This window comes from Puma concolor, chromosome F2 (genome assembly GCF_028749965.1).
Source record: "Puma concolor isolate L17-30 chromosome F2, mPumCon1.1.hap2, whole genome shotgun sequence".
Taxonomy (NCBI): Eukaryota; Metazoa; Chordata; class Mammalia; order Carnivora; family Felidae; genus Puma; species Puma concolor.
The window spans coordinates 64,515,736-64,538,164 of NC_141684.1; the positions used below are offsets into that span (position 1 = coordinate 64,515,736).

General features: G+C 37.8%; 1 long non-coding RNA gene across 1 annotated transcript in view; it reads right to left on the bottom strand.

Moving 5' to 3' along the window:
* Positions 1 to 1,235: 1,235 nt before the first annotated feature.
* The window catches only part of LOC147572066 (uncharacterized), a 91,659-nt gene continuing 70,465 nt past the window's right edge, over positions 1,236 to 22,429 (bottom strand). The window contains exon 3 of the long non-coding RNA XR_015246917.1: positions 1,236 to 1,269. This is a non-coding gene — a long non-coding RNA (uncharacterized LOC147572066). The remainder of the gene's footprint in view (positions 1,270 to 22,429) is intronic.

Sequence of the window (22,429 nt, forward strand, 5' to 3'; positions counted from 1 at the left end):
GTCACTTTGTCTTGATTTGAATACCAGGTGAAGACACCTGGTTTTCTGAGCGTAGTTCATGCGACCATTCTTTGAGCCAAGCAACAAGGAGAAATTCCTGGCTTCCTGTGGCTGCTTCCAAAACATGCACCATGGAAAGTCTAAACAAATGGGAAGGAGGTTGGATGCGGGGCAGCCCAAATTGACAAAATCTCCTACAATACTTGGCCTAAGGGCTGCTCAACACTAGGCTCCCAGGAAGTCTATGAAGCGGTCTGAAGTGAGCGTTCTGCCCAACAGAGCTAACAGTTACAATGGAAACCAATCAGATGTTTTCTCTTAAAATGTGAGTCATACGGACAGAGTAGTTTATTTGAGGTTCTATAAGCTGAAAAGCAGAAAGAGAGAAGCCAATCAGCAAAAAAAGTAGAAAAAAGGAGGTGTGCCTAAGCAGAAGTCATGAAATAAGACTACAGAGAGTAATTAGGACCAGCAAGACAAGGATTTGTTCAATCGTCATTAGCACAAAACTAGAGAAGGGAGGGCACCTGAGTGGCTCAGTTGGTTAAGTGTCCAACTCTTGATTTACGCTTAGGTCATGAGCTCACAGTTCGTGGGTTCGAGCCCCAAGTTGGGCTCTATGCTGATAGCTCAGAGCCTGCTTGGGATTCTTTCTTTCCCTCTCTTTCTGCCCCTCCACTGCTTATGCTGTCTCTGTCTCTCTCTCTTAAAATAAATAAATAAACTTCTAAAAAAAGGAAAACTAGAGAAGGGAGTATCAGAAATGTTATACTGAAGAAAAACCAGATAATCTGGTTTCTAGAGATTATTGTATCACAAATGACTTTCCCATTCTTGATCTTTCATAAAACACAGATATTCCTATATCTCTTATTTTACATGTCTCTTTAAAATAATCTCTGCTTTAATTAGGTAGAAAGCAAAGCTCTTCCCACAAATAAATTTAAAAATAGAGTAGCTTACAAGAAATAGACATCTATATCTTGCAAAAGTAACATTTCACAGTAGACAGGTGGGCTTTACTCCACAGAGTGGAGGCATCTTTGCTAACTTTAACATGATACTTATGGGATTGTTCTAGTAATTTCCACTTAAGCCTGGAGAAAGGAAAGGGAAGAAAAACAAGTTCCAGAAAAGCATTTTTTAAAAGGACCTAGAAGTTACCCATTCAATGCTATGCACATCGTAATGGTGAGAACTTAGTCACATGACCACACCTATTCACAAGGGAGGCTGGGAAATTTCGTCTTTAGCAGGGCAACTGTATGCCTAGGAGAAAAATAAAAGAACAGATTTGGGGTGGAGGGAGGATGATAAGTTACCCTATATCCTAAGGTAATTTGAGCATGTCCCTGTTCCTAACGAGCCCTACTTTTATTTGGAAGTTATCTGATTCATGAACATCTGAAGAAGAAAACAAAAAGGGGTATTTTGTAGATAGACAAATGTAGACATCTTCTTGATTTTAAAAGATTAATATGTGATAGTATTCTTGTTATCATGCTACCAAATTTCCCAAGTTCTACCTGAATGATTCAGTCTATAGAACAGACTTTTAACCAAAAAATATTTGGTGCCTGTCCCTGATCTTCTTTTCGGGGCTTATGGATGCATTCTCCAGCTTCCAGAAGTATCAAATGCTGAAGGCTCACTGCTCTGCCTTCACTGGACTCATCCTTATCTGCAAGGAATCTCCTTGCCCTTGTCTACATTCCATTTTTTCACCCCCATTGGGGGTCTGCTGATAGCTAATGGCATGGGACACATTTGGAAGATCTACTTAGGTCCAGAACTCCTTGTAGGATTGATTGGCTGAGGCTTCAGTTGCAATCATAGTGTCAGATTTTCCCTTTTCCCAGTCCTGCCTTCCTCACTTACACAAGACCTATCTCCTGGGAATACTCTCCCAATAAATGTTTTGCATCCAAATCCCTGTATCAAAGTCTATATTCATGGAACCTGAACTGAGACGTCATGTGACCTGCAGGAGATTTTCTAAGAACTTGATCAATAATGAGTCAACTATAAGAACATTTCAATATGATACAGTAATTTGGTTATAATTTTTATATAAACTGTGGAATTCTTCATCACACACTATGAAAAAAAGTACTGCAAATGGGAGATATGTCAGTTTTAAATTAACAAAGAGGGAGTACCTGTGTTTCATTACGTATGAAGGAAAAAAAAACAGAAAATATTCTAAATGCTGTTGAGCATTCAAAGGACAATGTAAGATAAAAAGATGGAAGGTAAAAAAAATCACTTAGGAGAAACATTATTGACTTTTTATTCCATAATGCATTTATCAGAATAAATAGTACATGAACCAGGCAGCCTTCTGAAATCTTTTCTTTACACCATCTTTAGGAAACAGAATAATTAATGGAAATTTTGTGGGAAACCACATAGATTCAAAATAAAGTTCTCTTGTGTTTGAAATCAACATAAATTTATTTTCAACTGTATATGAAAAAGAAAATTTTAATCTAAATAATATTCTGTATTACAGAATGTTAACTATCTCTGTACTGTATCTATTCTGTTACATGAAATTCAAATTTCACATTTGCTTCTTTATCGTTCCTAAAGCTACCATGAGAAAATGTTAGTCTTCCAGCAGTTAAAAGAATTATCCATCTGTTAATCAGATGTCCAATATTATTTACTCTCTCCTCAGTAAACATATGTTCATTATATTTAGCTACCAAATGTGGCAATTCAATGAGAAAAATATTCCAAATAATGAATATAAAATGTGACTAAGTTTTTGGTAGCTAGTCCTTAATGCTAAATTCTAACAGTCTGAGAATGGGGTGAAAATGAAGGACATTACAAAGCATTCCTACTCTCTGATGAATCTAATCTATCAAACATCTCTGGACAGCTTCTTTTACTCAGTTCAGGTGGGTTTTGTTTTGTTTTGTTTTGTTTTGGTTTGGTTTGTTTTGTTTTGCTTTGTTTTATTTTGAAATAAGAGGAGCAGCCCCCTGAAACAAAAACAACAAAACTGAAAATCACTCTGAATGGTTTCTAAAATATAGACATCTGGTCACAAGTTCTCAAATATTTTTATTTTAAAAACCACACTTGGTTCTGACTGAAGTTTGGAGGGTTTGCATGATTGCTGTTTGTTTTATCATATAGATGTTTCTCTTAGTTTAGAGACTGGTGGTTACAAATTTCTTGCCTTCCCACACCCATGTATGCCTCTTTTTTCCTCCTCTGTGAGAAAATTTGAATATTGCTTTCAGCCACTATAATTTTCGTTCTTTCATTCCTTTTGTTTATTTAGTGTTTAAACATTTATTTGTTTATTTTGAGAGAGAGAGCGTGAGCATGGGTGTGAGCACATGAGATCAGGGGAGGGGCAGAGAGAGAGAGAATCCCAAGCAGGCTCTGCACTGAGGGGCTCGACCTGATGATTGTGAGATCATGACCTGAGTCGAAATCAAGAGTGGGAACCTCAACCGACTGAGCCACCCAGGTGCCCTCCTTTCACTCCTTTTAGACCTTAAATTCCCTTTCCCCAAACTAGAGAATTCCAAAGAAAGACCACAATGGACCTTAATACGTCTTTGAATCTGACACTGAAGAAGCAAGTATTAAAAACACGTGGGGGCAGGGGCACCTGGGTAGCTCAGTTGGTTAAGCGTCTGACTCTTGGTTTCCACTCAGGTCATGATCTCACAGTTTCAGGAGTCTTGATTCTGTGCTGGCAGTGTGGAGTCCGCTTGGGATTCTCTCTCTCTTCTCTCTCTGTCCCTCCCGTGCTCACGCTGTCCTTGTTTCTCTCAAAATAAATACACTTAAACAAAAAAAGGGGGAATAATAATGTTACTGTTGTTGTTTTTCATTTGTAAGTATATTGGTCATGAGGAAGAGGAGAAGAGTTTAAGATAGACAGTGTGCCTGTTAATGTTAGCAAATAATAGAGATATATAATCGAGGCAACTAATTCTTTATGACCCTGCTCTGGGCCCTGCATGAGGTTGCCATATTGTCACAAAAAAGGGATTTGGTAGTTGGATGTAGTGCCTGCCTTTCTTCATCTTTATTTACTTCTTAACAAACACATGGGGCTTTGACCTTAAAATTAGGTGCCCTGGGTTTCTAGTTTTCCTGTCTTACTTACCACCATGTCTTAGAGCTCACTTGTTTTAAATTTAACTCTGAGTTCATCTTGGGACATTATTCTGCCCTCAATTGTTCTGATGAGTTTGGCCTGAGGTGTCCAGGCCCTAGTACACCGTTGGCACAACACATCTGGGTAAAATATCAGTATTATCAAAAGACCCTATAATGTCAGGGTCAATGATTGGGGAAATCATGCTGAAGAGGTGTCAGGGATGTTTCACATTTCCTCCCTTTGTTAACTGAGGATAGCCCAGAAAAGGAACTGATCTGAAATTGACAGTGCCTTTCCTTGCCACTAGAATAAGTCAGCTGAGGATAAAGATATTAGAAGCTACCTTAACTATAGGTATCTATACCCAGAGAGCCCTGGCTTCATCATAAATTGTGGTTTTCAGGGGTCGGTACCCAGACTCAGGCTCCTGTAGACTCAGCCCCATTAGCAGACGTATCTGTAAAGCAGAAGTGTGAAGTCTGCCTTGGTTCATATAGATATTTATTATTGATAGCTGTCCTCTGATGCTAAGGGAAGGCAGTGTGCGTTGAACACCTTTGCTCTGTGCTAGTGCTAGCATTTGTTCTGGTACAATAGTAACCTCGGTTTGATTCTTTTTCTTCCTTCTGTGATAAGTTAACTATCGTGATAGTCTGAAAGGAAGTTCTAACTTTTCTTATGCTATAATCTAAAATGGACAGGAAGAACAGCTAAAGGTTTTGAGTGGATCGTTCTAAAAATAAACAGGAAGCATTGTTTTTATAAAAGGATTAGAAACTGAGTAAATTAATCTAAGCCACATCAGTGAGTTAGTGAAAGGGTTGAGGAACAGATTTCATGTTTTATGACATCTGGTCTGGTTCTTAGACTCCTTGTCTACTGTCTCACTGTGTGTTCCTGGAAAAATCACTTCCCATATACTCATTTTATGGGAAAATTACATTAAATCCATCTTATAAATGTACTTAGGGAAATCTCAAATCCCCTGAGGGCTGGGCTGGTGTCTGTTTTCACTTGCTTACACATGCATTGCTGCCTCTTGTAATTGAGGAGGACATTCCTGATGACTTACTATCTGCACGTTTCAAAAGACCAACTCAAAGCAAAGTCCTTTTCTCCTAACCCACAGAACTTTTATAGACCTTCATTCATGGAATGGGCTGTAAGGATCCTAGTGAAGCACGTCAGACAGTTGAATGCTTCAGACTTCTGTTCTCTGTCTCTTCAAAATTTCTACCTCTCCTTCAATTTTCAGTATTTATATAAGAAAGACTCCATTACTTGTAAATAGTTTTTAACACTTTCTAGTGTGTTAGCATGACTGATTAGATTCCACTGGCCATTCCAAGCAGCACTTGTGAAGGGCAATGCGGCGGAGACCAAGAGAGGAGAGCTCCAGGGAAGGAGGGGCCACCATGACTTTCTTACATTGGAGTGACAAGGGGTTTTATTCCCTGCCCTTGATTTTCTGCTTGGAAACTATTGCCTCAAGTACTAACTTTGAGTCCAGTATAGGTAAAGAAATGAAAGTCCCCATTTTGATGTGATCTTTATGAACGCATCATAGTCATATGGGCCAGAAAGCTGTTGAGTCATGCACCCAAATTCATGATGATTATTTGAGAGTAGCAGAGGGGACACTTCTGCTGCAGAGGAGTCTCTTGCCAGGCCCAGGGTCATGCAACTGGTGATGCCAATCAATTTACCTTTCAGTTCTACCTGATATTCTCAAGGAGACCTATTCACAGACATTCTGCTAAGTCAGTGTGTGTCTTTAGTCTGCCGGGTTCAATTGTGGAGGTGAGGTGGTGAAAGAGGCTACGGAGGTGGATTCCAGAGTCCCCACTCCTATTCAAACTCTAAAAAAAAAAATCCTGATTAGATCAAGACTTGGGTTTATGATTTCCTTGGGGGAAAAACACCCCCATGACTTCTTCATTCAGGTTTTTATACATAAAACAGAGCAACGTCATTTTTTCAGTAGAATTGTTAGCATAGCTTAAATAACTGGGAAATAAACATACATGTTCTACTTTTAAATATTCATGTCACAGTAGAGTAATTGATCTGAATATATTGCAAGGAACAGAGCTCTATCTCTCTCGATGCTGTCATCATGGGCAGAAAGAGATGTTTCAGTGAAGTATCATCAAAAACATGGGCCACATAAAAAATGTGAGTCAGAGACCCTATACCTAATCAGTCTTCTGAAACAAATGGTACTGATTACAACATGCCTATAGTTTCTTTCAAATTCTTCCAAAAATGATATACTGAATGAAATATATAAGCTATTAAAAATGAAGAGCAAGCAGGCAACTGGAAATAAAAGTGCTAACATGCCACTTTAAGTGGGAACACATGGTCCCATGGAATATGGGTGTGGACAATCTAATGCTAAAACAAGGGATTATAAGAATGACATTGCAAACAAGTAGCTTCAGAGCCCGAAGGAGAACTATTTTTCTCCTTTTCCACTGTCTCTCATTACTCCGTCATTTTGGAGCAATTTCCAGGTTCAGTGGGATTCAGGAAAAGCAACATCACTGGTAAAAACTCACCAATATTGGCAATATTCCCCCAAATGAAACCTACATGGGACTGTGTTAAAGCTAACACTAGTTTGTGTGATATTTCATAGACAGAGTGCAAACTGGACTGATTTATGTCTTTGTTTTGGAGATGGAATTTTTCATGATCCATTAATGGATTTCTTTTCTTGAATTCTGTAACAAAATGAGTAATCTGCTTCATTTTAAAATAAACAATGGGCCTTGAGAAAGCTCAACTTTCCCCTTTAATAACAATACTCAAAATATGCAATGTCCCAAAGGACAATTAAAAAAAAAAAAAGATAGTGCTGAGGATGTAATAAGTAATTACACGGGTATCCAAGATTATTTTTACGTACATAGGTGTAATTAACTTTATTCAGCATATGTTTTTATAAACAAGTAACATTAGGGGCACCTGGGTGGCTGGGTCAGGTAAGCCTCGGACTCTGGATTTCCACTCAGGTCATGTTCTTGCAGTTTGTGAGTTTAAGCCCTGCATCATTGTGGAGCCTGCCTGGGATTCTCTCTCCTTCTCTTTCTGCCCCTCTCCAACGCTGGTTCTGTCTCTCAAAAATAAATAAATAAACTAAAGGAAAAAAAAGCACAATTAAACAAGTAACATTACAACTGAAGCCTGTGGAATAGAGACACATTGTGTCTCATCACTCCTTGGTATAATTACCCATTTCCCTTAGTCAGTTGAAGGCAAACCAAAATAGTGTTTAAGCTATAGAATGGGAGAGATTTTAGTGACAGAGAAATAAAAACAAAAGAAATGGAAAGAGGCGAAAGGAAATTTGGGTCATCGGTCATTCTCTTTGCATGTTTTCTGGTTTTATATGTTGAGTGGTTTAGAAGATTTTGCTAACACCTGTGAACACACGGATACTTCTCTGCTAAAACTTGAGATGGTAACCAAGGCTATCAGGTAGCATGCCCCCTAATTAGAACATGTTTGGGAATGGACAATATGGACAGTGATTTACTACGGCAGCTGTACAGGGTCACTAGACCTTGAGTTTCGGCTTATGGAGTTGTACCATGTATAGCTTCCTGCATTCACTCACCAGCTAAATATAGTTTGTTTACTTGCTTGAATGGGAGGTGAAAGGACTATAGCAATACATTTTATACTATGCACCTGTTAGGAGGAAGAACTAACGAGTGAAGTCAGGAAGGAAACATTAAAACGTGTTTCCAAGGAAGCAAAAAAGAGTTCGAATCTGCCAGTCCTTTTGTCACAGGTTCTCTTCCAGCTATTGCAAACTGGTCTGTCTGCCCAAGTTACACTCTGTTTGAGATCATGGTTAAGGGCACAGATTTTAGAGTAAGGCAGGCATTAAGGTCAAATCTTAGCTTTGCCACATGTTGATTTGTTGAATGCTTGGCAAATTGTTAAGCTCTTGGAATTTCTAGCTCTTTATCCGCTCAGTTGATTTTCTCCCATGGGCGAGAATGAAATAAGGCAATGCATGTAAAATGCTTACCAGAATACCTATCACTTATTAGAAGAATAATCTATACTTGGAGGAGACTGTGATCTTCTACAACCCACCCTCTGTGTCACCGTGCTGAGGTCAAGTTTGATTCCCCTTCTTCCTCAACTTGGCTTTCCAGGCTCATTCTCATTTCCTACTCTGATCTTTTATCTTTTGTGAATTTTGCCCATGATCCCATGGTAACTTCCCTGTCCTTCCTGGAAGGAAGGAAAGCTTATCTGTTTCTTAGGACATTTTCTTTTGCCTTTCCTGCCTCCTTGGCAGGTTTTCCCCTGATCTTCATGTGGCTATTTTCCTTCTTTGGTTTGGTGTCATTTTTCATATCACACCCCCAATTAGACTTTTCCTGAACAACATTAGCCTTCTGCTTTCTCACCATTGACATTGCCCTATTTTTTTGTCTTCATAGCCCTTCTATTACCTTACAGTGGTTTTTTTGTATTTATTTTCTGTCTCTCTCCACTGGAACGTGAGCTCCATGAGACCATTGCTGCAAAACTAAAGTACTGTAGGACATGTAGTTAATGTTAAAATAGTATGTTGAATAAATGAATAAATTTATTGAACCTCTACTCTGTGCTAGAGACTATTGGGGATTAAGAATATTGTGGTCAGAAAAACAGACATCATCCATGTATGCTTGGAATTGCAGGGGAGGAAAAATAATTTACCCTTCTGTGTTCTCTGTTGAGATTTCCCTGTAATAAAAAGATTAACAAGAAAAAGACAAGCAGAATCTGAACAATACATATACCTTCTGTATACATGGGAAATACTCAGGAAAACAGAGTAACTCCCCCAAAGTGGCCCAAGCCATCACCTTAAATATCTTCCTCAGCCAAAGACAAAAGATGTAGAGAGGGGCGGGGTACCTGGGTGGCTCAGTTGGTTAAGTTTCAGACTTCAGCTCAGGTCGTGATCTGAAGGTTCGGTTTGTAAGTTCAAGCCCCGCATTGGGCTCTATGCTCTCAAAGAGCAGAGCCCAATTCAGATCCTGTCTCTCTCTCTGCCTCTGCCCTCCCTAGCTCTCAAGCGTACCCTCTCTCTCCCTCAAAAATAAATAAACATAAAAAAAAAAAAAAAAAGAAGTAGAGGGGTGGAGGAGTCAGTTTGGGGAGGTTTTCAGCAAAGCACAGTAAAGGAGAGTATAGTTGTTATGCAGATGTAAGTCTTGCCCTTCTCCATTGATAAGAGCTTCTCTTTTTCTAGAGGGAGGGAGACACCTTTACAAATGGAGATTCCCCTTATAAATGTAAATGTCTTTTACAAAGGGTGGCAGAGGAATTCCATACAAAACGTGCTGGCCCTGAAATGGCTCAGGATGGTGGAACCAGAGAAAGATAATGGTGTGGCCCACTGGATTCTCAGCCCACTGCCAGCTCCTTTGGGAATAAATCCCGGGAAGGGACTGTAGTGACTGAAATCCAGCTGAAAATCTGCAGATGGTTATTTTTTCTTTTCTTTTCTTTTCTTTTCTTTTCTTTTCTTTTCTTTTCTTTTCTTTTCTTTTCTTTTCTTTCCTTTCCTTTCCTTTCCTTTCTCTTTTTTTTTCTTTCTTTTACTTCTGCTCAGTTTTCTCAGAATGTTGATTCCTTCTTTAGCTAAGAAGGGAAGCGGGTAAGAAGGAAAGTCCCGCATAAGGTTTTTCCATGTTTTCACATTTAACTCAGAATAATATATATAAATTCAAGAATAGAAATGATTAATAATAATTTGAGATTAAATATACTTAAATTTTTAAATAAGACTGGTAAATAGAATAGAGAAATAGGAGTAAGCAAAAGTATATAAAATCAGCTCACTCATGGAACAGTCTAAAGATACCATATTTGTATAAAACTTGGATAATTAAAGAATTATGCCTCAAGAATGTCTTTGAAAGATCGTGATAACCACTAGTACTATTAAAAATATATTGAGTACTTTTTAAAACACTAGAGAAGCCAAAAGCTAAGAAAACATATTCTGCAGTATTTCACACAGCAGAAAATATAAAACAAATAAGACAGATGTATAAAATAAGTTGATAAAAGTGAAGCTGAAACCATCAGTTATGGAAGTAACATAAATTATTTTAAAACTATTTAAAAACAAAGACTCTTGGATTGCGTTACTAAACAAAATCCAGCTAAAAATTATGCATATGCTATAAATCTAACAAGTGAAGCAAGATATTAAAAAGAAATGGGCAGAGCCATCAGGAAAAAACAAAAAAAGAAAGTGAGGGAAGTATGGGTGTATAAAGTTAGCTGTAGGCAAAGTGAAAAGGTATTAAATGAGGGGGGGGGTCATTTGTAATTAAAGGAAAAATCTTACAAAAAAGCTTACCTTAAAATTGCAAATGTAATTCCCATGAGATAGCAAATGCTGACCAAGCTAACATCAAACTATGTAAAACGAAAACTATATAAGTCCAAAGAAATAAATAAAAACAGAATTGGAAGAAAATTTACTACCTTACTCAGTCCTGAGATTTAAAAAATTAAAACAACACCACCCCCCACCCCCCACCAAAAGAGCGAGAGAGTAAAACATTATAGGAATGTATTTCTTTTTTTTTTTTTTTTCAACGTTTATTTATTTTTGGGACAGAGAGAGACAGAGCATGAACGGGGGAGGGGCAGAGAGAGAGGGAGACACAGAATCGGAAGCAGGCTCCAGGCTCAGAGCCATCAGCCCAGAGCCCGACGCGGGGCTCGAACTCACGGACCGCGAGATCGTGACCTGGCTGAAGTCGGACGCTTAACCGACTGCGCCACCCAGGCGCCCCTGGAATGTATTTCTTTAAATTTGAATAATAGATGTAACAATTAAAAAAATTATTTTTAATGTTTATCTTTATTTTTGAGACGGAAAGAGACAGCATGAGTGGGGGAGAGGCAAAGAGAGAGGGAGACACAGAATCTGAAGCAGGCTCCAGGCTCTGAGCTGTCAGCATAGAGCCCGATGTGGGGCTCAGGCTCACAAACCTGGAGATTATGACCTGAGCTGAAGTCAGATGCTCAACCGACTGAGCCACCCAGGTACCCCAATAGATATAACAATTTAAAAAATCAAGTATTATTTTTCTTGTCTACTAGCTATGTGATTTCAATGCTCCCTCTGTAAATGAAAGATATTAACAATATATCGTCACACTGATGGAGTTTGGGGGTGACGATGGTGGGTTTGGAGCTGTCGGCCATGAAAGAATTCTTGAGGATGTCTTTGGTGCAAAAAGGTGATTTTATTAAAACAGGGGGACAGGACCCATGGGCAGAAAGAGCTGCACTGGGGTTGTGATGGGTAACTGATAATATACACTCAGGTTGGGGGAGGGGGTCAGGGATAAAGTCTCTAAGACATATTTTGGAAGCAAGGTTTTCAGGACCTTGAGGGGCTAGGTATTGTTAGGAAAACACCATTTATTACTGTTTAGTAAAACCTCAATGGTGAGACCCTTCAGGTGTATATCAGAGGGCCACAAGCTTGGAGTATGATTGTCAGCATATATCTTGGGGGAGTTGAGATCAAAGAAGTTTCCAAAGGAATTTTTATATGTCAAAGTAGACTTACAAGATCGTGAGGGGTCAGGATAATGTTAAGCCAAGGTTCTCTTTTGCCCTTAGAAAAGTATCATCATCAAGGTGGCTGAGCTCCTTAGAGGGAGGTCACTCTGCCTGTTTCAAGGACTTGTCAGTGGGCTATAGGCAGGAAGGGAATTTGATTTTTCATTTACCTTTGTTTCCCACATCATCATGGCAAGAATTTATGCCCCCTTACATCTTGATGAGGGTGATATTAGGGCTCCAGGAAATGGAGTCTGTAGGTGTCTGGACATTAGTTTATGGATAAGATTGCCTTTTTCTTGCAGTTTACTAAGTTATCCGTAAACTGAAGGAGACTCCTGTCCTGCATGTGACAGTCTATCAGTCAGCCCTTTGCTTCTTTTCCTCTCCCTTGTTCTTGGGCAGCTAGGAGTGTCAGAGGAATAGCACACATATCCCACCTGGCAGTTGTGGTGGGGGGGGGGGAATGCCCTTAGCCTGTTCTTGGCCTTCAGCTTGCCCCATGTTCCCTCATCAACAGTATGATTAGGTAGATTAAATGAGATAATATCTATAATTGCATAGCATAGTACCAGCTATACTCTTAAAAATGCTATTAATATTATTGTTATTAGTAAGAAAAATATTGCCTACTTATTTATTCTATCTTTGGGTGGAATGTTCTTTTTTCTTTTAATTTTCTTTTAATTTTTTAATTTTTTTTTTTTTTTTTGAGAGAGAGAGAGAGCACAAGTGAGTGGGAGAGCAGAGAGAGAGGAGGACCGAGTTTTTTGAGGCAGGTTCTATGCTGACAGCAGAGAGCCCAATGTGCGCTCCAAATTCATGAACTATTAGATCATGACCTGAGCCAAAATCAAGAGTCAGGTGCTTAACTCACTTAGTCACCCAGTCACCCCTGACAAAGAAAACTTCTAAGGAAAACCTGAACCAGCCAATTTCTATTAAAAATAAAAGTAAATAATAAAAGTTTATTTAAAGATAACACAGATACATGTAAATTTAAGTCTACCAGTTCTAACACTTAGAAACTATCTAGACATTATTATAACCTCAGAGATATAGCCAAAGTTGTACTTAAAGGAAAATTCATTGATTTAAAACTTTTGTTAGAAAGTGAAAATAAATAAACCAAACACTCTACTAGAGCTTTTTGAATGGCAATGGAATTACATTAAGGAAGCAACAAGAAACAAAATAAAAAGGAAAGCAGAAAGATGATGTTAAATATAAAAAAATGTAATTGTTACTTTGGTAAGCAGAATCATGTGTTTTCCCATCCCTCCCAGAAGTTCATGCCCTGATCCCTGGGACCTGTTAGGTTCCACAACAAAGGAGAATTAAGGTTGTGAGAGAATTAAGGTGACTAATTGACTGTTTGTAAAACAAGGAGGTTATTCAGGCTAGTCTGGATGGACTCAACAGAATCCGAAGAGTCCTTCAAGTGAAAGAGAGAGGCAGAAGAAGAGACAGCATCAGAGGCAGATGTGACTACAGAGGTTTAGTGACACGACGTGGAAGAACTGGATCCCTCCCTTGTGTCTAGCTTTGCAGGTGGAGAAATGGAACCTCAAGACAAAGAATGGAGGTGACTCTTGAAGTTGGAGAGGCAAGGATATGGAATCACCCCTGGCATTGCACTCCGAAAATGTCCTGCCCACATCTTGATTTCAGTCTTGAGACCTGCATCAGTTCTGACATACACACCCATGAAATGATAAACTGGTGTTGTTTTCAGGCATCAGCTCTGTGCAATTTGTTAGGGCAGCTACAGAAAGCAACCACAAATATATCCAAGAACTTGTATTAGAAACAATTAGATAAGACAAACTTCTGATTTTAAAGAGGATCAAAAAGCTCAATAAATAATGAGTAATATTTTAATGAGATTAACAAGAGATGAAAGTGATTAGAGTGAATATAATTCTATGGTAATATATTTGAAAATCTTGAACAAATAGGAGATTATATTGGGAAATATAAATTAGCAAAGCTGACTTAGATATAGGGGCCTGAATTAACTGATAATCACAGAAAAAAAAATACAAATATGTATAAAATAATTTTATTCAGGAATGTGTCTTTTTAGACTTTGGTGAGCTTATTTTTTAAATGCCAAGGAAAAGATTTCTATATTATGTAAGTTATTCCAAGATTTAGAAGAATAAAAAAGTCTATTCTATTCAGAGTATTTTATGAAGTTGGTAGAACCTTGACATTAAAACAAACGAAAGATAATCCAGAACAGTAAAGTGGACAACTTTATTTACAGATATAAAAATTAAAATTCTTGGAACAGAACTTAAAATATGGTTCATTAGTTTGAGATGTGACAAAAGTGGTGTCACCCTACAGTATGAGAGAAAGGTGCACAGCAGAAAGCGGATAATTATATACCCTACATTACACCAAAATATATTCCAGAGGAGGAAACAGTTAAATATTATTGCCATTAAAAAAAAAAAAAAAACTGGAGTATGTAATATTATCATGAAGGAAGGATCACAAATCGATAAGGAAGGGATACATCATTTTTAAATGGCACAGAAAAATCTAGCTATTCGCATTTAAAAGATAATTTTTAATACTGAGCACATCTTTCTCACTAAATTAAAAGCCAGATAAATTAGAGTTAAATGACAGAGCCATTTAAAAATGGAACTTTAAAAAAAGTTGCTTTGTGACAGGTAGGTTGCTCGGAGTCTGGACCAATTCTTGAAGATGTTGGAGGACTCTATTTGTTGGGATGCTGTATAAATGCCACTGGAGAGGTCTCTGATCATTCAAGCAAAAATATCTTCCTCTGGCCACTCCATATCTCTGCCTTTGTATCTCATTTACGGGACTCATTACAGTCTATGAGTGTCTCATTTATTTCTTGCTTTGTTTATGATCTGATAACTCTCTGAAATGTATGTTGCATGAAGCTGGGGACTTTATCTCATCTCCATTCTCTAGACTGCATAGAGCAGCCTATCAAGTAATATTTTTTTAGATAAATGAAGGCATGAATGAATGAATGAATTCATTTTTTTTCTGTAAGCCTTATGTTATTTCCTTGAAATCCAGGGGATATTCCATCATTATGGTTTATTCATAAATCATATAATCCATTTATACTTCAGATGGGAAATAAATTTGCCCAAAATTAGGTAGGGCGGAATAAATACCAACGTCCCATGTACTAAAGATGCAAGGAGCCCCTCTGGCATCTTATGATGCATCCATCCACAGACTTAAACCTAAACTCATGCATATGGATAACAGAGGGAAAAGCTTTTACTGCTGCAGGGGAATCAGAGAGAGACGTGCATAATACAACATCTTGATCGTATGAAGTTAAATTAATTACAATGTAATAGCTATCAACCAACCAGTTGGTGGAGTTGAATACCAGTTACAATTTAATACAGCCTCTGTTTATCCTCTAAGGGAAAGTTTCTATTTATCTTCAGAAGTTGCTTTGTAGGCACAGTTAAATTTTATAGCATCAGGAAACCAGTTGTAGCTTGGTAACCTGAAGGCTACCTCACTAGGAAAACAGAACTCTGATGATCTAAGATGTCTGACAGAAGAACAAGACAGGCATTGTGAAAAGGCTCCTGTTTTTATTTTTGTCTCTTTTCCATATTTACTTCCACATAAACAGTGTTTTCTCCACTACTTAGTTCTCATTATTTCCAAACCTACCATGCCTAATATTTGGTTTATTTAACAATCTTACTTTTGTTCTCAAACAAACCTGATGATAGTGTAACTAATGTCTTCTTGAATATGAGGAAACAATAATGTACATCACTTGATGTTTCCAGAAGTTTATTTAATGGTGTATACAGGAAGTATCAAGCTGATAATGATTCTGGAAAATGGAGTATCTATTTTCATCATATACTCAGGGCTGGAAATGATTTTTTTCCCCTCCTGAAAGCCCTCCCGTACATAAAGCATATGGAAAATACTGACGTTCCAGGGAAATACTGATGCCATAGAGAGAACACAGTTGCCAGGAAGAACAGAGCACTCAAGAGAGAGAAATGCATAAAACATCACCTGGCACATAATAGATTCTCAACAATATTTGTTTAATAAGTGAATAAATATGTTCTCTGTTAAGAAATCAAGCAGGCAGCCTGGAACGAACCATGCAGATTGAAAGGAAAGAAAATTTGGGCAGGAAATACATTGTTGATGGCTTTCAGCAAATTGATTTGTCAAGACTCTTTGTGATTAGCAATAAGGGTTCTGAAAAGAAACACGGATTTCCAACAGTGCCCAATGGGAGAACAATAATAATTGGAACATAGTAAAGGACAGAGTAGATGGGAGAGACCAAATTGTCAGCAGAAAGGTCAAATTTTGTCACCAATTCTTCGGTAAGAAGGAATAGTGGATTATTGTTGTTTATTCTATGATTATTTTCTTCCAAATAACAGCATTCATGTATGCATTTGGTCATTTATTCATCTTTCACTAACTGCTCATTGAACACTTTTTGTGTGTTTACATGTACCAGGCACTCCTATAGGCAACAGACACAGCAAATGAACAAAATAGGTGAAGTCTCTGGTTTCACGGTGTGTTTGCTCTTATGGGAGGATTTAGGCAACACATAAAAATGTGCACTCCCACTACTCTAAGTCAACAGGGTCTTGGAAGTTCTAATAATAAGATAGGAAAGGAAATGAGGGGCATACACATTAGATAGGAGGAAGTAAAATTGTTTCTCTTTGCACATGACTTGATTGTTTACATAGAAATTCCCCAGGAATCTACCAGAAATACTTTGTAGAACTAATAAGTAAGTTCAGCAAGGTCACAGGATAATGTAAAATCAAAAACAAAATCAGTTGCATTTCTGAATACTAACATTGAACATGCAAGAATCTGAAATTAAAAACATGGTATCACTTAGAATTGCTCCAAAGAAAAAGAAATACTTGGGTTTAAGTCTAATACACATATACAAGATTTCTGTGCTAAAAATTACTAAACACTGATGAAAAATTTAAAAAAGATCTAAATAAAAGGAGAGACATCCATGCTCATGGACTAGGAGATACTATATATTAAAGATGTCAATCTAGTCTAAATGTATCTATAGATTTAATATCTTTTTTATCAATATCCTAGTGAGGTTTTGTTGTTGTTGATATAGATTTGTTTACTCTAAAATGTATATAAAAGGGCACAGATCCTAGCATAGATTAAAAAAAAACCTTGACAAATAAAACTAAATTTTGAGGTATCACTCTACCTGATATGAAGGCTTGTAGTTATAGGAATCGAGACAATGTGGTATTGTGAGAGAAACACATAGATCCATGAAACAGATGTAGGACCAGCACTCAACCCACACAAATATGCTCAACTGATTTTGACAAAAGTGCAAAAACAGTTCAATGAGGTAGGATAGCCTTTTCATCAAATAAGCTCACATTTTTACAAAAATGAACTGAAAATGGATCATGGGCTTAAATGTAAAAGGTAAAACTAGAAAACTTTTTAGAGAAAAAAGTAATAAAAAATATTTGGGACCAGGATCTAGGTACAGAGTTCTTAGACTTGATCCAGGAACAAATAATAAATTGGACCTCGTAAATCAGGTGAACAGACAAACTACAGACCAGAGAAAATATATGAAAACCACATGTCCATCTAAGAACTAGTATCTAGAAAATACAAAGTGCTGTCAAAACTCAACAGTGAGAGGGCTTCCAGGGAAGGTGGCAGAGTAGGAAGACCCTAACTAACTCACGTCATCCCATGGACTCAACTAGATAACACCTACATCAGTGTAAATAACCCAGAGAATGACCTGAAGACTGGCTGAACTGACTCTCCACAACTAAATGCAGAGAAGAGACCATATTCAAGATGGTAGGAAGGGCAGAGACATGGTCAGGAGTCAAATGGACCTGTAAAACTGTCTACAGGAGGCAGGGATGCTGTGAGCTCAGAATGGAGAGAGAAATAGACTCCAAACCAGGCACCCAAGGCATGGGGGACCCACACAAATGAATTCTCCATAACATTTGGCTTTGAAAACCAGAAAGGCCTGGCTTCACGAGTTTTTACAGTCAGTGGGGCTTAACACCTGGAACTTTAAAAATCATCAAGTTAAAGCTCTGAATTCCAGAGGGTGATAAGAAACTGAGTCATTGCCCTTAAAGAGACAGAACAACAAACAGTTCCACTGAGATACTGCAGAGAGGAAGCGGTTTGAAAAATGCCTGGGGTATACACGAAGGAGATTTATTTAGTAATCTGAGTGTGTGCTGGAGGGGCAGGAATCTGTGAGAGACTTCCTGAGGAGCAAAGGAGCTGGTGGGTATTTCCCTTCCTGACCCCCAGCCTAGATACACTGACACCTGCAGGAACCAGGAAAGCACTAATACCCTCCACCTAGTTTGTTAAAGTATGTCCTGTCTCTGGGCTCTTCTGTGGACCTGCTCCATCCATCCTGGCCTGGGCAGGAGTTTTCCCGGGTGGCTACAGTTTCCCTCCACAAGTGGACCAGTGTGGGCTTTGCTAGCTTTCTAAGACCTGTCCCTCTGTTCTCTTGCAGACACACCCTCCATCCAAAGTGGTGCCACAAGCCTGGTAGTGTGCAAGCAGCCTCAACAGAGGCCAGCACCACTCCAAAATGACTTGTGCTCCTAAGAGAGGGGATTATAACCACATAGATCAATCTACCTGCAACCTCAGCAGTGGGCTAGGGGCACACTTTGGGTCTGACTGCAGGCCCTGCCCACCAATGAAATCTTAGGGGACAACACAGGGAAAGTGCCCTATAGTTTGGTGCTACTGCATCTCTGGCTAATGCCTGGTCTCCCTCAACTCAAACCCAAGGCAGCCACAGATGGCCCATTAACAACACAGGGACCAAACCCTGTCCACAACAGGCAAAGAGAGGCATTGCAGTTGACTGGACTGAAGGCAAACACAGCTCAGTCACGACAGCAGGGTGCACACAACACACATAGGAGATACCTCTGCAATGCCAGGTTTTGGTGAACAGAGGACATTGCACTACAGGGCACTACAGAAACTCTTCTTCATAAGGCCACTACTTTCAAGAGCAGGAGATATAGCTGGCTTTCCTAACACATAGAAAAAGACACAGTTAGAGAAATTAAGGAGACAGAGGAATATGTCCCAAATGAAAGAACAGCATAAAAGCACAGAAAGATGGCTGAACAGAAAGGAGGTAAGTAATATACCTGATAAAGAATTTAAAGTAATGATCATAAAGATACTCAGTGGACCTGAGAAAAGAGTGGAGGACCTCAGTGAGATCCACAACAAAGAGATAGAAAACATAAAAAAGAACCAAATAGAGATAAAGAACTCACTAAATAAAATTAAAAGTACACTAGAGGAGGCAGAATAATGAATTGGTGACCTGGAGGACAAAGGAATAAAAAGCAATGGAGCTCAACAGGAGAGAGAAAAACAAATAATAAAAAGAGAAAAATTAAGGAAACTCAGTGACACCATCAAGTATAATAACGTTTGCATGATAGGGATCCCAGAAGGAGAAGAGAGAGAAAAGGGAGCAGAAAATTTATGTGAAGAAATAATAGCTGAAAACTTGCTGAATCTGGGGAAAGAAACAGACATCTAGATCCAGATGATACAGAAAACTCCCAACAAAATCAACCCAAGGAGGTCAGCATCAACACACATAGTAATTAAAATGGCAAAAAGTAGTGATAAAGAATTTTCAAAGCAGGAGAAAAGAAAATACATATAAGGGAAACCCCACAAAGCTATCAGTTGATTTTTCAGCAGAAACATTGTAGGCCAGAAGGGAGTGCCATGATACATTCAAAGTGCTAACAGGGAAAAATCCACAGCCAAGAATACTCTATCCAACAAGGTTATATTTCAGAATAGAAGCATAGATAGAGTTTCCCAAACAAACAAAAGTTAAAGGAATGCACTACCATTAAACCAGCCTTACAAGATACATTAAAAGGGACACTGTAAGTGGAAAGGAAAGACCACAAGTGGGAGTAAGAAAAGTAGGAAGCACAAAAGCAATAAAACTAGGTTTACCTATAAAAATCAGTCAAGGGATTCACAAAATAAAAGGATGCAAAGTATGACATCATGTATCTAAAATGTGGGAGAGAGGGATAAACATTTAGTGCTTTTAGAATGTTTCGAACTTGGGGCATCTGGGTGGCTCAGTCGGTTGAGTGTCCGACTTCAGTTCACGTCATGATCTCATGGTTCGTGGGTTCGAGCCCCGCATCAGGCTCAGTGCTGGCAGCTCAGAGCCTGGAGCCTGCTTCAGATTCTGTGTCTCCTCCCTTTCTACCCCCCCCCCCCCCCAGCTCATGCTCTGTCTCTCTCTCTCAAAAATAAATGAACATTAAAAAAAATTAAAAAAAAAAAGAATGGTTCGAACTTAAGCAACCATCAACTTTATATAGACTGCCATATGCATAAGATGTTAAGATGCATGTATAAGCCTAGTGGTAACCACTAATTGAACCAGTAATAGATGTCCAAAAAAGAAACAGTAAAGAATCCAAGTACATCACTAAAGAATGCCAGCAAACCTGGAGGGAAGAGAGCTGGAGAAAAAGGAACAGAGAAGAAATATGAAAATAATCATTAAACAAGTACCAAAATGTCAATAAATACATACCTATCAATGATTACTTTGAATGTAAATGGACTAAATGCACCAGTCAAAAGACACTGGGTGATAGAATGGATAAAAAAGCAAGACCAATTTATACACTGCCTACAGGAGACTCATTTCAGACCTAAAGTTACATACAGATTAAAAATAAAGGGATGGAAAAGCATTTATCATGCAAATGGAAATGAAAAGAAAGTTGGGGTAGCAATACTTAATACTGGACAAAATAGAGTTTAAAGCAAAGACTGTAATAAGACACAAAGAACAACACTGAATAATCAGAAAAAGAACAATCCAACAAGAAGAAATAGCAATTGTAAATATTTACACGCTCAACTTGGGAGCACCCACACACATAAAGCTGCTATTAGCAAACATAAAGGAAGAAATTCATATTAGTACAATAATAGTAGGAGACTTTAACACCCTACTTACATCAATGGAGAGATCATCCAAATAGAAAATCGACAAGGGAATAGTGGCTTTGAATAACACATTGGACCAGATATATTGGATCTAACAGATATATTCAGAACATTCCATCTTAAAACAGCAGAATACATTCTTTTCAAGTACACATGAAATGTCTCCATTACAGATCACATGTTATGTCACAAAACAAGTATCAACAAATTTAAAAAGACTGAAATCATACCATGCAACTTTTTTGACCACAACACTAGAAATCAACCACAAGAAAAAATTTGGAAAGAATACAAATACATAGATGTTAAATAACATGCTACTAAACAATTGATGGGTCAACCAGTAATCAAAGAGGAAATTAAAAAATACATGGAGACAAATGAAAATGAAAACCCAATGGTCTAACATCTTTGGGACACAGCAAAAGCTGTTCTAAGAGGGAAATTCATGAACAATACAGGCACACCTTAAGAAGCAAGAAAAACCTCAAATAAACAACCTAACCTTACACCTAAGGGAGCTAGAGAAAGAAAAAGAACAACAAGCAACATCCCAAACCAGCAAAAGGAAGGGAATAATAAAGCAACAAACAAACGAGAAACTAAAAAATGGTTAGAATAGATCAATGAATCCAGGAGGTGCTTCTTTGAAGAGATCAACAAAATTGATAATCTTTAGCCAGACTCATCAAAAAACGAAAATGATAGAGGACTCAAATATACAAAATCAGAAATAAAAAAGGAGAAATAACAACCAATACCACAGAAATACAACATATTTTAAGGAAATATTGTGAAAAATTTTATGCCAAAAAATTGGACAACTTAGAAGACATGGATAAATTCCAGAAACATAGACTACCAAAACTGAATTAGGAAGAAATAGAAAATCTGAACAGACCAATTACCACCAATGAAATGGAATCAGGAACAACAACAACAAAAAAGATGTTCTCTCTCACCACTTTTATTCAACATAGTATTTAAAGTCCTAGCCACAGCAATCAGACAACAAAAAGAAATAAAGGCATCCAAATTGGTAAGGAAGAAGTAAAACTTTCACTATTTGTAGATGACATGACACTATATACAGAAAACCCTAAAGACTCCACCAAAAAACTACTAGAACTGATAAATAAATTCAGTAAATTTGCATGATACAAAATCAATATACAGAAATCTGTTGCATTTCTCTACACTAATAATGAAGCAGCAGAAAGAGAAATCAATAATCCCATTTATATTTGCACCACCACCACCAACAAAAATACCTAGGAATAAATTTAACAAAGGAAGTGAAAGGCCTCCACTCTGTAAATTATAAAACATTGACGAAAGAAATTGAAGATGACACAAACAAATGGAAAGATATGCTATGTTCACGGATTGGAAGAACAAATATTGTTAAAATATCCATACTACCCAAAGCAATCTACACATTTAACGCAATCCCTACTAAAATACCATCAGTATTTTTCACAGATCTAGAACTAACAATTGTAAAATTTGTATGGAACCAAAAAAGATCACAATAGCCAAAGAAATCTTGAAAAAGAAGAACAAAACTGAATGTATCGTAATCCCGGATTTCAAGATATAATACAAAGCTATAGTCATCAAAAT